At 44.1% G+C, this 12,603-nt stretch overlaps 1 long non-coding RNA gene across 7 annotated transcripts in view; it reads left to right on the top strand.

The window, feature by feature from the left end:
• The window catches only part of LOC137521583 (uncharacterized), a 296,776-nt gene that overhangs the window by 172,431 nt on the left and 111,742 nt on the right, over window positions 1–12,603 (top strand). The window contains exon 8 of one of the 7 annotated variants that reach the window (XR_011022158.1): window positions 9,801–9,840. The exons of the other annotated variants lie outside the window; for them this stretch is intronic. This is a non-coding gene — a long non-coding RNA (uncharacterized lncRNA). Of the gene's footprint in view, window positions 1–9,800; window positions 9,841–12,603 lie in introns of those variants that run through there. 7 annotated transcript variants of the gene reach the window in all.

Raw genomic sequence — 12,603 nt, forward strand, 5'->3', positions numbered from 1 at the left:
CTTTCAAAGATCGATAAACAGCACGAATCAGTTGAAAGTCAAAATCGATTGTATATGAGCAATAGTTTAATTTCAATAGTTTTTATTGAGTTTTTAAGTCAAACAATACAACACAGTACAACAGTACCAACACAGTCTTATAGATCTATAGGTGAGTTACATGTTGGGTAATCATCACATACAACAAGGCATGTCAGTCTTCTGACATGCTGTACCATCAAACTTTGAAAGCGGATAAGAAGGTAGCTCAATAATGGAGAATACAGTACCAAGAATATTACAAAACATAACCAAAGACAGTTTAAGCTCTGTTAACTAATATCACTACTGCTAGAAAATAGAAGCAACCATTATGAATAAGTAGAAAAGCTGCTGACATGAGCAATAGTTTACTGGCAGATTCAATCAAAGCGATCAGAACTGATGCGAGTATGGCCAGCTTTAAAGTGTACCAGAGACATACAATGCTAAAGATTTGATATTTACCTGGGGCTTCCTCCCGCCCCATAAACACGTCTGAGTCCCACGCCGTCCTCCCGAGGTCTGCTGTTCAACTGCGATCAGCCCCGGTAACAGGTTCAGCCGGGTCTACTCTGGGTTTTCTGCGCATGTGCTGACCTCATGCGCAGTAGACCCGGACTGACGCAACTGAGCCAGTTACCAGGGCTGATCGGCAAACCGCGGGATTAAGGCGTGACACTCAGACGTGATTATGGGGCGGGTGGAAGCCCCAGGTAAGTATCAAATCTTTAGCCTTGTACGTCTCTGGTTTCCTTTAAATATTTTTTTGTCTAATTTATGTGATACAATTAAGGCTTAATACTTCAGCAATCACAGGAACCAATTGCAAACATCACAAACAACTCAGTCTTTTGAGTAGAGGATATTGTCTAAGTGATGGTACTATCATGGAAGAAAAGTTAACTACAGGTGTAACTGGCTGGAACACTTCTGTCCTTCTTTGCTAGCAAGCTGCTTCTGTGTGGACAAGTCATTCCAGCCCTCAGCCTGTGTCACTCTGAGGGCTCCACAAGCTGAGCAAAGGGGAAGGGAAGGAAGGAAAGAAACACTGGGTATGTAATTCCTTATCTTTGTAGCACAGCATTGCTGCAGAGAGCTTGGTTTTAAGGATACTTAGTAGTGCTAGTATCACAGGTTCAAATACTAGCCAGGCCACTAACCCCAGGGGCGTAGCAACAGGAGATGCAGAGGTTGCGACCCCTTGGGCCAGAGGTGCCCTCCCTCAACTGCAGTGTTAGCTCTCTATTGGTCCTGTGCTCGGAATAATCACTTTTAAGGCCCTTTTCCACTAGCAATCGCTAGCGTTCACGCTGAACGCTAGCGATTGCTGAATCGCAATTACCGGCGATTCCCCGATGTTCGCGGCCGCGATTTTGCTATGCTATGCACTGCATAGCAAAATCGCGGCAAATATCGCTCCGCCGCGCGTTCGCGTTCCTGTCAAAAATGAATCGCGGTAATGGAAATGACCTACCGCGATTCCTATGTTAAAAAGCAAACCGTAGCGATTGTAAAATCGCTGGCGGTTTGCGTCTTTGCGATTCAGCCAGCGCAAACGCGCTGGTGGAAAAGGGCCCTTATAGATACTTTGAATTGTGTTAATCATTAACAATCTGCTACCCATTCCCTTCTTGCACCTTTGACACTGTAGTAGCCATTGGCAGGTTTTGGTGTACCGTATCAATTGTTATGTATAGAGTGCTTGGGGGCCCCATTGTCAAACTTGCATCAGGGCCCTCAGCTCCTTAGCTACGCCACTGACTAACCCACATCTTAAAAACACACAGCTAGGTAATTTGGAATCTCCACAATATCTGCCCTAAACTGTCTCAGGGAGCCACTCTGAGAGTTAGTGAATTGTTAGATTGATCTCTGTAAATCATCAGCCTCAGACAATTATGTACTAGAACTCCTCAGAATGTCCTCACAAACAATGTCTTCATGCACATCTCATCTCTTTTATAAGAACATATTGCACAGTATTTGAAAAAATACATTTAGAGTAGGTTCACACTTGTTCTAAAATCTGTGGCTCCAGTTTTTAGCCCGGATCAAAACCGGAGCCACGGATACCAATGTTAAAAATAGCTGCAGTCTTCACTTAAAAAACGGATTTGTCTGCATTCAGGGCGATCCGTTTTGAAAACCTGAATGGACAGTCCAGATTTGCAAGATTTTCACAGACCGCACATGGAGTCGAATACATGGAGCTGTAGTGAAAATTAATGCGAAAACAGATCCCCCTCTACACAAAGGCGCTTAGGCCCCGTTTACACTTAAACGGTTGGTACACGTTTTTTTTTCTTCTCCATAGCAGTGCATTGTGAAAAATATTTCAATTAAAACGCGGTAAGTGTGAAAGGTGCCATAGGAAAACATGGGCATTACTTTGAAAATCAGTTGTCCTTTCAGTTATAACTGAGAGCAACTGATTAAGTGTAAATGGGGCCTTAGGGGCCTTTTCCACTAGCAATCACTAGCGTTCGTGCTAAACGCTAGCGATTGCTGAATCGCAAGTGCAGGAAACTTCCCGGCGATCGCGTTCACGATTTTGCTATGCAATGCACTGCATAGCAAAATCGCGGCAAAGATCGCTCCGCGGTGCGATCACGTTTGAGTCAAAAACGAATCGCGGTAGTGGAAATTACCTACCGCGATTCCTATGTTAAAAAGCAAACCGTAGCGATTTCAAAATCACTAGCAGTTTGCGATTTTGCGATTCAGCATCGCAAACGCCGCTAGTGGAAAAGGGCCCTTAGTGTTACACTGATCTGCAGCTGTTGTATACTCCGTTTTTTACTGCCTGATGAGGCAGGGTTATGTGAAACGCGTTGCACAATTTATTGGAGTGTATAAATAAAACTTTTCACTGTTGAAATCGACAATTTGTTTGTCTGCTTGAGAAGGTAAGTCCACCACTAACTCCTCTTTATTTATACTTTTAAATTTTTTTATTGGATTTTATTATTTTGCCGCCTCTGTTGCCTTCATACAATATCTGAGTCTACCCTTGGTGGAGGGGTGTTACCCTTTCTTTCCTGATCTACAGAAAGCGACTTCTTAATCCTGAGTGGGGACAGGTTTAATCTCCCCACCTGCCTTTACAGCGGTTACCTTTGTGGTGACTCTGCTTTGTGAGTATACTGCATTTACTCTAAACATTTATCATTTGTTAAGATTTACTACACTGTATTTGGCTCTCTGTGTTTTTTACACCCCTCTACACAGGCATCTTTTGCCACAGAAATGGATCTGTTTTCTGTGTCCCAGGGGAGGAGGGCCGCCATGCTGGAGGGGGTAGCAGGCAGTTAGAGGGGCAGTGGGGGCAACAGTGTGGAGGGGGGTTGCCCCCCCTCCCTCACCTGGGTCCTCCCTTCCCCGCTCCCCCTCCAGCTAGTTTCATCAATTAAATCATTTAAAATCATTGTGTTAAAATGTATAAAGCCAAGCGGCGAGCAGGGAACTTACTTCCTTGTGTCCCACCGCTCGCCGTCACTTCCTGCAATGCCACCCAATGAAGTACAGAGGGCAGCATTGCAGGAAGTGACAGCGAGCGGTGGAATGCAAGGAAGTAAGTTCCCCGCTCACTGCTTGGGTTCATACATTCTAATACATTTATTTTATACGATTTAATTAATTAAACTAGCTGGAGGGGGAGCAGGGAAGGGGGGACCCAGGTGAGGGAGGGGGAGCAGGGAAGGGGAAGGAGGGGCCCAGGTGAGGGAGGGGGAGCGATCCGTTCTGGAACGGATAAGTGTGGACGTAGCCTAACAGAATAACAGTTATTCAAACAGGACAATAGTGACAAACACTAAGCTTAAATAACATAGAACTAGGTATGGTATTCTTACATAACAGTATCTATATGAGCCAATTCTAACACTGCATTCCTTGTATAAGATACTTTCAATCATCAATATAGATTGCCTGAATGTCTGTGGCAACCTCTTCTCATAGGCATATGACCTACACATTCCACATAGAAAATGACCTGTCAGTCAGAATCTCTGGAGGCATATCCTCCCAAAAATGACTGCTTACCATCTGGGCCTCCAGGAAATTTGCTCTTCAAAGATCTTATCCTTCCCACAAACACCAGATAAACACTTGTTTCCCTACTTAAAGGGACTCCGAGCAGTGCAGAAACTATGGAAAGATGCACATCATTTTAAAGCTCTCTTTCTCCTCTTTCCAATGATATATAAACCGTGGCCCTACGCCTTTTAGTTTTCGCTATTTTCGCGATTGAAATTGCCGCGGCCGTAGTAGGTAGTTATGGATTATTGCAGGGAATATTATTATTACTGATGTGTATAGCACCAGCATCTTCTGTGGCGCTATGCAACAGAATACCAGGTATAACAATAAAGCAGTTAGCAATACAGTTTGTGGCTTGGCATGGGGCGCTTGGAAATCTAGAGGTATAAATTCTATAGGCGACTTATTAAGGAATGGCCTCCCCTTTTCTTGGCCGCAACTACAGGAGAAATTTGATTTACCAGACTCAGAAGCGTTCAGGTACTTACAGGTTAGACATTTTTTGCAATCTCGTTGTTCGCATAGACTACGCTTAGTTAGATCCCGTTTGGAGAAAATGTTTTTGTCTTACCCGCTCCCTGAGGAGTTGATTTCTTCTTTATATTATGAATTTTGGTATTCCAAACATGACACATTTTCTAAGGCCATGTTGAAGTGGCAAGATAGACTGAACACTTTTTGTGATGCAAAGCAATGGGAGGCCATCTTTTCTGCCATGGCTAGCTCGGCTAGGAATACATTAACTAAAGAATTCAACTACGGAATATTGTTTGACTGGTTTAGGACACCAGTCCAGCTGGCCAAATGGGGATTACTCTCATCTGATGTATGTTTTTGTGGATGTGCATCCTCTGCTGATCAAGCTCATTGCTGGTGGTCATGCTCCCTGGTAGCTGGCTTTGGAGAGGGGGGGAGGGGGGGGGTCTCTCGCTGATATCTGAAGTGTTAGGAAAGCAGATTCGACCTGATCCTTGGTCTGCTTTGTTTCATAGGCCTCATCATCAACTCTCCAAACATCAGAATAATCCTTTGGGGCAGTTTTGCAAAGCTGCAAAGGCATTGCTTGCTAAAACTTGGGAGTCCCCCCCCCCCCCCCCCTTCTGGGCCTTTATTGGTTAATAGAATCCATTACAAATATGTTTTGGAGATAATTACTTCAACTATATGTGAGACTACCTCAGAGTTTGATGTGATTTGGGAACCCTGGACCGTCTGGGCGGCCTCAGATATTCCTTGATAGTTCATACTCCCTTTCTGACGTATTTGCATTTGGGCGATCATGTGTATATTGTTTTGTGTTTTGCTATTGTTGATTTCTGGCTAATGTTCTTTACCTATAACTGTTGTACATCTGATGTTGCTTGATGTTTAAAGAAAATTGAAAAAAAAAAACAGTTGAAAAAAAAAAGCAGCAATACAAGACAATGTTGGATTACACCTGATGCAGTGAACAAATCGGTTACATTTTTTTACATGGTGTGAAAGATATGCACACACATTACACAGCATTGTGAGGCAAAAAGGAAGAGAGCCCTGGCCAATCACCCTTACAGTCTATTGGTAAAGGGAAGCTGTGTATACGATGATAAAATGGTGGTCAGTGCCCGAAGTGTCTGAAGTCAGAGGGTATAGGTGAGTTTTTAAAAGAAAGAAAACCGAGAGCCCAATATAGTGTAGTATGTATTGGAATTTGGAGAAAAACCATACCTCATTCCACAAACCTAATATGTATTTTTGCAGTACCTGAACACAGCCCCAACAAAGATAAGTCCATAGCCAACATTTTTTTTGGTTTAATTATACATGTAAACTTTATAAAAAGAACACATAAATTAGTCTGATGGCTCCTTTTGTCTCTGTCTTTATAGTGTGATACTCCTTCTCATTATTGCCTGAGGAAGCAGGAATATACCTGCGAAAGGCGTTGCTTTGTATTTTAGAGTATGTGAATACATTTATTCTGATGAAATATTGACAGCTTCATGTCTGCTTGGGGGAGGTGAGTCCACCACTGCCTCCTCAGCAATTTTAACAATTTTAGCATATTTTTATCCTTTTGGCGCCTCTGTTCACCTTCTGCGAGGTGAGTTTTTAGGTTGCACCTAAAAAGGGTAAGTGTCGGTGAGTGGCAGAGGTATTGAGGGAGGGAATTCCAGAGGAGGGTTGGTATCGAGAGAAGTCTTGTAAGCAGGAGTAAGAAGAAGTGACCAGAAAGGTAGACAAAAGAATGTTGTTAGAACAATGGAGATTGTGTGTGGGATGGTATCTGGAAATAAAATTATTTAAATAAGGAGCTAGGTTGTAAATATTAATACATACTTTTTTTTTTTTTTATAAAGTATTTTTATGGTCATAGGAAACCACTATTTCTAACTCAGAGATTAATTCTTGCAAATACCTTCTATTTTAAGAAGGCAAAATTATATTTACAATCACCTGGTGTTCATGTGTGGAGTGGAGATGAGCTCAAAATTAGACCTTGTTTTTCATTTTTTTTTCTGCTCCACGGAATTACTGAGGGCCGAACCAGATTGGATCTTTGCACAAGAGAAACCGAATTTGGAAACTAACAGGTCATTTGGGCCAATTCATATTATATCCGCTGCAAAAAGGGGTTATCGAGCGCTCCACAAAAATAAATTAGCTGCTGGAGGTTAATTCCAATCCAAAATGGAACTGTAGAAGACTGTAATTGTAATCCTCAGCGCTGATGTATCACCTACTCCTGCTGCTGCAGCCTGCAGACAGTGCTCAATAGGTATACAGTGTCCACCACCAAAGGACAAACTATAGACCAGGCTTAGTAGATTTCAGTAATAGGGGGTTACAACTTTATTTCACACTCTTCATATAGTAAATACAAATCACTTACATTGTGGGTCCATGCAAACTGACAGGACGCTTGAGGCAGGGCAAGACAGAAGTTGGATGGCAAATTGTGACAGCTCTGGCCACAGGTCAAGCCTGCGCACCCAGTAGTCCAGGGGTTCATCGCTGCTCACGGTCAGGGGTGCTCGGATACCTCTTTTCAAAATCCGAATTGATCCGGATCCGGATACCCAGATATCTGGATCTGGATCGGATATCCGAATCCAAACTTTCAGATATCCGCGTTCATGCAGATATCCAAACGCATTATCCGGACTATCCGGGTGGATTCGGATATCCGGATAGAAAAACCGGAAGTGCCCTTTAAATTGCTTTAAACACGTTTTTTAGGGTAAATGAGGCATGTAGCATAATTATTTTTTAAAGGGGAATGCTAATTGATGATGTGGGGACTTAAAATCCCCCCCCCCCCAAAAAAAAAATGGCTGTCAACATTAGGCCTAGGTTCCAGACAGCGGTTGTGCATCCCAAATTGTGTCCAAAGTCCAACTGCACAACTGGGCCATGACAGTTTTCAGCCAAGACACCTCTAAAAAATTACGCAGCAATTGTGTTTTGGGTTAAATATAGGTGGTATCAGTGGCCTTTGGCACCCTGGCCTGGCGGTGGGAGCTGCACAGGCAGCAGGAGCAGGGCAATGCAGCAGGTGTAACGTGTGCCAGGAGCATGACGGACATGAATAGGCACTTGGCACGTGTCACTTGGCACTTGCCACGTGGCACTGGAACATGGAAAGTGCCACATGCCAAATGACATGTTCCAAGTGCCACATGACATGTGCCAAGTGCCAAGTGACATGTGCCAAGTGCCACGTGACATGTGCCAAGTGCTGCCGAGTGACAGTCACACAGCAGAGGAGAAGACACTAGTGCACATTAACTGTCACACTGGCACTGCTCACAGCACAGCAGTTCTGTAGAAAGCTAACACAGTAGTACTACTACGCTAACAACTACTAGCACTGACTGCAGTACTACAGTACTAACTACACAATAACACAGTAATCCTATCCCCTAATCCCTAAACTATACCTAAGGCTAATAGCTGGCCAGCAGGCAGCAGCTGGCCTGGTCTGTGCACAGCACACACACATAGCAGCTGCCTGACTGTCACACAAATGACATCAAGCTAATTAATGATTTAACAATAGTGTAGTGATAGTGAAGGGGTTAATCACTGAACAGCTTTTGGTTTATCACTGCTAGGCCAGCAGCAGTGGAGCACACACTCTGACTGTCATACAATGACATCAATCAAGCTAATTAACGATTTAACAATAGTGTAGTGATAGTAGTGAAGGGGTTAATCACTGAACAGCTAATCACTGTGTACAACCCTTGCTACTAGGCCCAGTAGCACTGGAGCACACACTCTGACTGTCACACTATGACATCAATCAAGCTAATTAAAATTTAACAATAGTGTAGTGATAGTAGTGAAGGGGTTAATCACTGAACAGCTAATCACTGTGTACAACCCTTGCTACTAGGCCCAGCAGCACTGGAGCACACACTCTGACTGTCACACTATGACATCAATCAAGCTAATTAAAATTTAACAATAGTGTAGTGATAGTAGTGAAGGGGTTAATCACGGAACCGCCCTCTGATATGCTCAATGAGGTCAGGTGGGGCTGGCCGGGGTTCCCCTCTGTGATTGGTTGCTAGAGCTTCTGCTAGGAGCCCTCTGATTGGCTCCAGGACGTCATCTCCTTAGTTACAGTATTTCGGATCCGGATATCCGCAATATCCGTGGATATCCGCGTTATGCGGTCCAAATATGCGCAGATAGCTAGCCGGATTTTTAAAAAAATCTGGAATCAGAATCCGGATGAGCATCCCTGCTCACAGTGTCTACATCCACACTTAAGGCCAGGAGATCTCTACAGCGTCCTGTCCTTGCCTGCGTGGACATGGGGAAGGATTACTGGCAGTGGTACCTTTATTCCGGTGTGCTGTGACATCACCCTTAAACGCACTATAAAGTGGCTGGATTGTGTGGAAGTGGCTGGATGGTGTAATGGTTAAGGGCTCTGCCTCTGACACAGGAGACCAGTGTTCGAATCTCGGCTCTGCCTGTTCAGTAAGCCAGCACCTATTTAGTAGGAAACCTTAGGCAAGTTTCCCTAACACTGCTATTGCCTATAGAGCGCGCCCTAGTGGCTGCAGCTCTTGCACTTTGAGTCCGCCAGGAGAAAAGCGCGATATAAATGTTATTTGTCTTGTCTCTTGTCTTGTAAAGCATAATTGTCAGCTTGTTCTGCATGTCCGACATATACCGAGGGTCTAGTAGCGTGGCCACCCAGTACAGCTCATTCCCCTTGTCCTGGCATCTGATTTCAGGTAAGCTTCCGATTAGAAATAAATTATTTATTGTGAATGGAAATGACAACATCTGTACATTGAGCTTTCCAGTTCGACCATCATTAACTTTCTCCCAATGTATCGAGAATTCGAGATTACCACTAAATGGGCTGTGAAATTCTGAACTGGACCACGATGTGTTGCCCTAAATCCAGTGACGTAGCTAGAGATCATGGAGCCCATAGCAAATCTTTCACGGGGCCCTTAGATGTAGGCACTCTTAAGCAATGCCACCTGCTCCTACCCTATGGATATCAGTTAATTGGACTATTTACATTCTCATCCGATCAACACTGTACATAGTTCATGGGGCAGTGAGTCAAAGTCAGAGGGTGGAGAAACACAAGAAAGTTAATGGTAAATACATTAAGTACACACCGGGCCCCCTCTGCTCCAGGGCCCTATAGCAGTTGCTATGGCTGCTATGACTACGCCCCTGCCTAAATCTTTCTTCAATATTAAGCATTTCTTTTTCTGCATTTACTGTAGGAAACCATTAGGAACGCTCACAGATCACAATCTTGTCTGTAAGTAAACCTTGTTATTTTTTTTTCTATTTTTCTTGTGTAAGCATTGCCTTTTCTTTCTCCACTTTCAAAGGACCCTTGTCCTTGTCAACGGTGCATATGTTATTGTCTTTGGTCCACGGGCCATGACACTGTGACATTGTGTGTGCACACGTCCTGTTTCTCCATCTCTTTCATCAGGAAATCAGTGCCAGTTCATTAGTGATTGGGGCAGTGCCAGCTCTAGACGTATGTGCTGTCTGCTGCAGTCTTCCCTCTCAGTGTTATATTGTCGAGGCCAGCCACTCTAGACTTATATTCAGGAAGGAAATGAATGTTATTCTGAGACAGCTGCAGGGATTCTCTGGCAGGAAAAGGAAAAGCTCAGCTGGGAGAATAGTGGGTGCTTATCAGAGACAGTGCAAAGAACAAGGCCCAGACATACAAGGATGATAGCTGCTTTGTCACTCGTGGTACAGTGGATAAATCTCTGTTTGTACAGTGCAGACTTGGACACACGCAGCTTTCTGTTGACTGCCAGCAGAAAGGCCCAGAAGTTACCGCCTAGGCACAATGAAACTGCTCAAATGATCAACAATATTCAATGCATCTGAGTGTGTGCGGGATAAATACCGCTGCATGTGGTACCCAGGACAGGCATACATATTCATCCCTGTATAATGAGGAACCAGTCAGCGCAGGGCACTGAATGCCCCTTATCTAGACTGCAAGCCTTTTACACCAAAAAGACTAATTTGTGCTTAAAGTGGACCTCCAGAGTAAATAAGAAAATCCTGCAGCCTTTAAGTAAGATAAAGTTATATTTACCCGAGAAGCCTTGTCCCGCAATGCCGTCCCAAAGTCCCTGCATCACCCGACTTCCGGCACCTGGCCCCGCCTCCTCTCTCTCCGCAGAGGAAAAAGCCAAGCAATCTACTACTGTAAATAGCTTGGCATTTCTCTCCGAGGAGAGAGAGGAGGCAGGGCCAGTAAACAGCTTGGCGGTTTTCTCTAGGGGGGAGAGGAGACAGGGCCAGGCGCTGGAAGTCGGGCGATGCACGGACTTCGGGACGGCATCGCGGGACAAAGGCTTATATAACTTTCTTTTAATTGCAGGCTGCTGGATTTTACTCTGGAGGTCCTCTTTAAGTTGTGAAAGGTTAGCAAAATGCATATACTCTACAATATCAGACGATTAATATGTCATTTAAATCCATAACTACATTATCAGGTAATGCACCCATTTTTATTTGAAGTGCTAATCAGCATTACAGGGTAAGGCCACATTCCCACTAGCCTGTAAAACTATATGGTTCAGGGGGGCAGAAACGGATGTGTAAACAGATCCAATGTTAAGCATAGGATCCATGTACACTTGATATTTAAAGTGTATCAGAACTGGAGCGCAATGGGAGCAGAGTGGGAGCATAATGCTACGGCTCAACCGGTACCATTTTCCAGACACTGGAATGGGAAATGGATGCCAACTGGTGTAATGAAAGCTAGGCAGCTTAACGCAGTATTACCGTATCGCCACCGCTTGGGTCACGGCTTTTCCTGCCACTGGGGACCTTTGCTACAATACCAATCAAGGCCCCGGCATAAGCATACTGCTGGAGCCCCCCATTGGACTCAAACAAGCCAATAGAAATCCTCTCCACTCAGGGAAAATTGGCTGGGTTTATTAAGATGTATTAAGATGTATTCATAGATGGTCACCAAGGATCCCACCCCTCGTTCCTCTGCATGGATTCCCTTTTCTTTTCTCCTGATCTTGACAAACAGTTTTTAGGCTCTGGAAGGCTGAGAGTCCGAGATGGATAAAGATGAAATGGGGCCCTAAGCAAGGTAGTAACTTTGGTTCCCCCTTGTGATCTTTTTGGTGGTCTAAGATGGGAAAAGGGTCAGAGAAAGTGGTAGTTGGGTCACCTGGTACCTGCCTAGGTTGCCTTGTGGATGACCCTGCATGGGACACTTCTTTGAGGGAGCAGTACTTAAAACATGGGCTACCCTTAAAGCTGAATTTGGCAGGTTCCCATTGGATACATAAAATACATATGCAGCTGTCCCACTACTTTAATTCTCACAAAGATATATGGTCTTATACTGAATTAATAGAGTTTGAAACTCTCTTCATACAGTCAGAAACCCCCAAACACATAATTTCTCTATTTTATTAAATGATTAATGGAGAAAATTGTGGGAGTGTAGTAAGTGTAAGTGTGTAAGAGTAGTGTAGTAAGAGTTTGTATGTTCTCTCCGTGTCTGTGTGGGTTTCCTCCGGGCACTCCGGTTTCCTCCCACATTCCAAAAACATACGGATAAGTTAATTGGCTCCCCCTAAAATTGGCCCTAGACCACTGTACTTACACTACATAATATAGACATATGGCAATGGTAGGGATTAGATTGTGAGCTCCTTTGAGGGACAAGATATATATATACACACTGTACAGCGCTGCGTAATATGTCGGCGCTATATAAATACTAAATAATAATAATAATAAAAAAAGTGCACCCTTTTATTCAGAGCCGGGACAAGGTCCTCCAGCACCCGAGGCTGAGCCACCAAAGTGCGCCTCTCCATCCATCCCACCCCAGCCGTCACACACTGATTGCCATTAGACTAAGAGGCACCTCAGGGCCCCCAACATCTTAATCTCTAGTTATCTGGCTTTCAGTCACTGGCATGTATCCCCTTTTCTTATTTCTCTCTGCTTTTATGTTGTGGAATGGGAGATGGAGCTGGGTCTTTTGCTGGAGGACAGTCAAAAACTGAAACATGC

This window comes from Hyperolius riggenbachi, chromosome 1 (assembly GCF_040937935.1).
Source record: "Hyperolius riggenbachi isolate aHypRig1 chromosome 1, aHypRig1.pri, whole genome shotgun sequence".
NCBI classification, from domain to species: Eukaryota; Metazoa; Chordata; class Amphibia; order Anura; family Hyperoliidae; genus Hyperolius; species Hyperolius riggenbachi.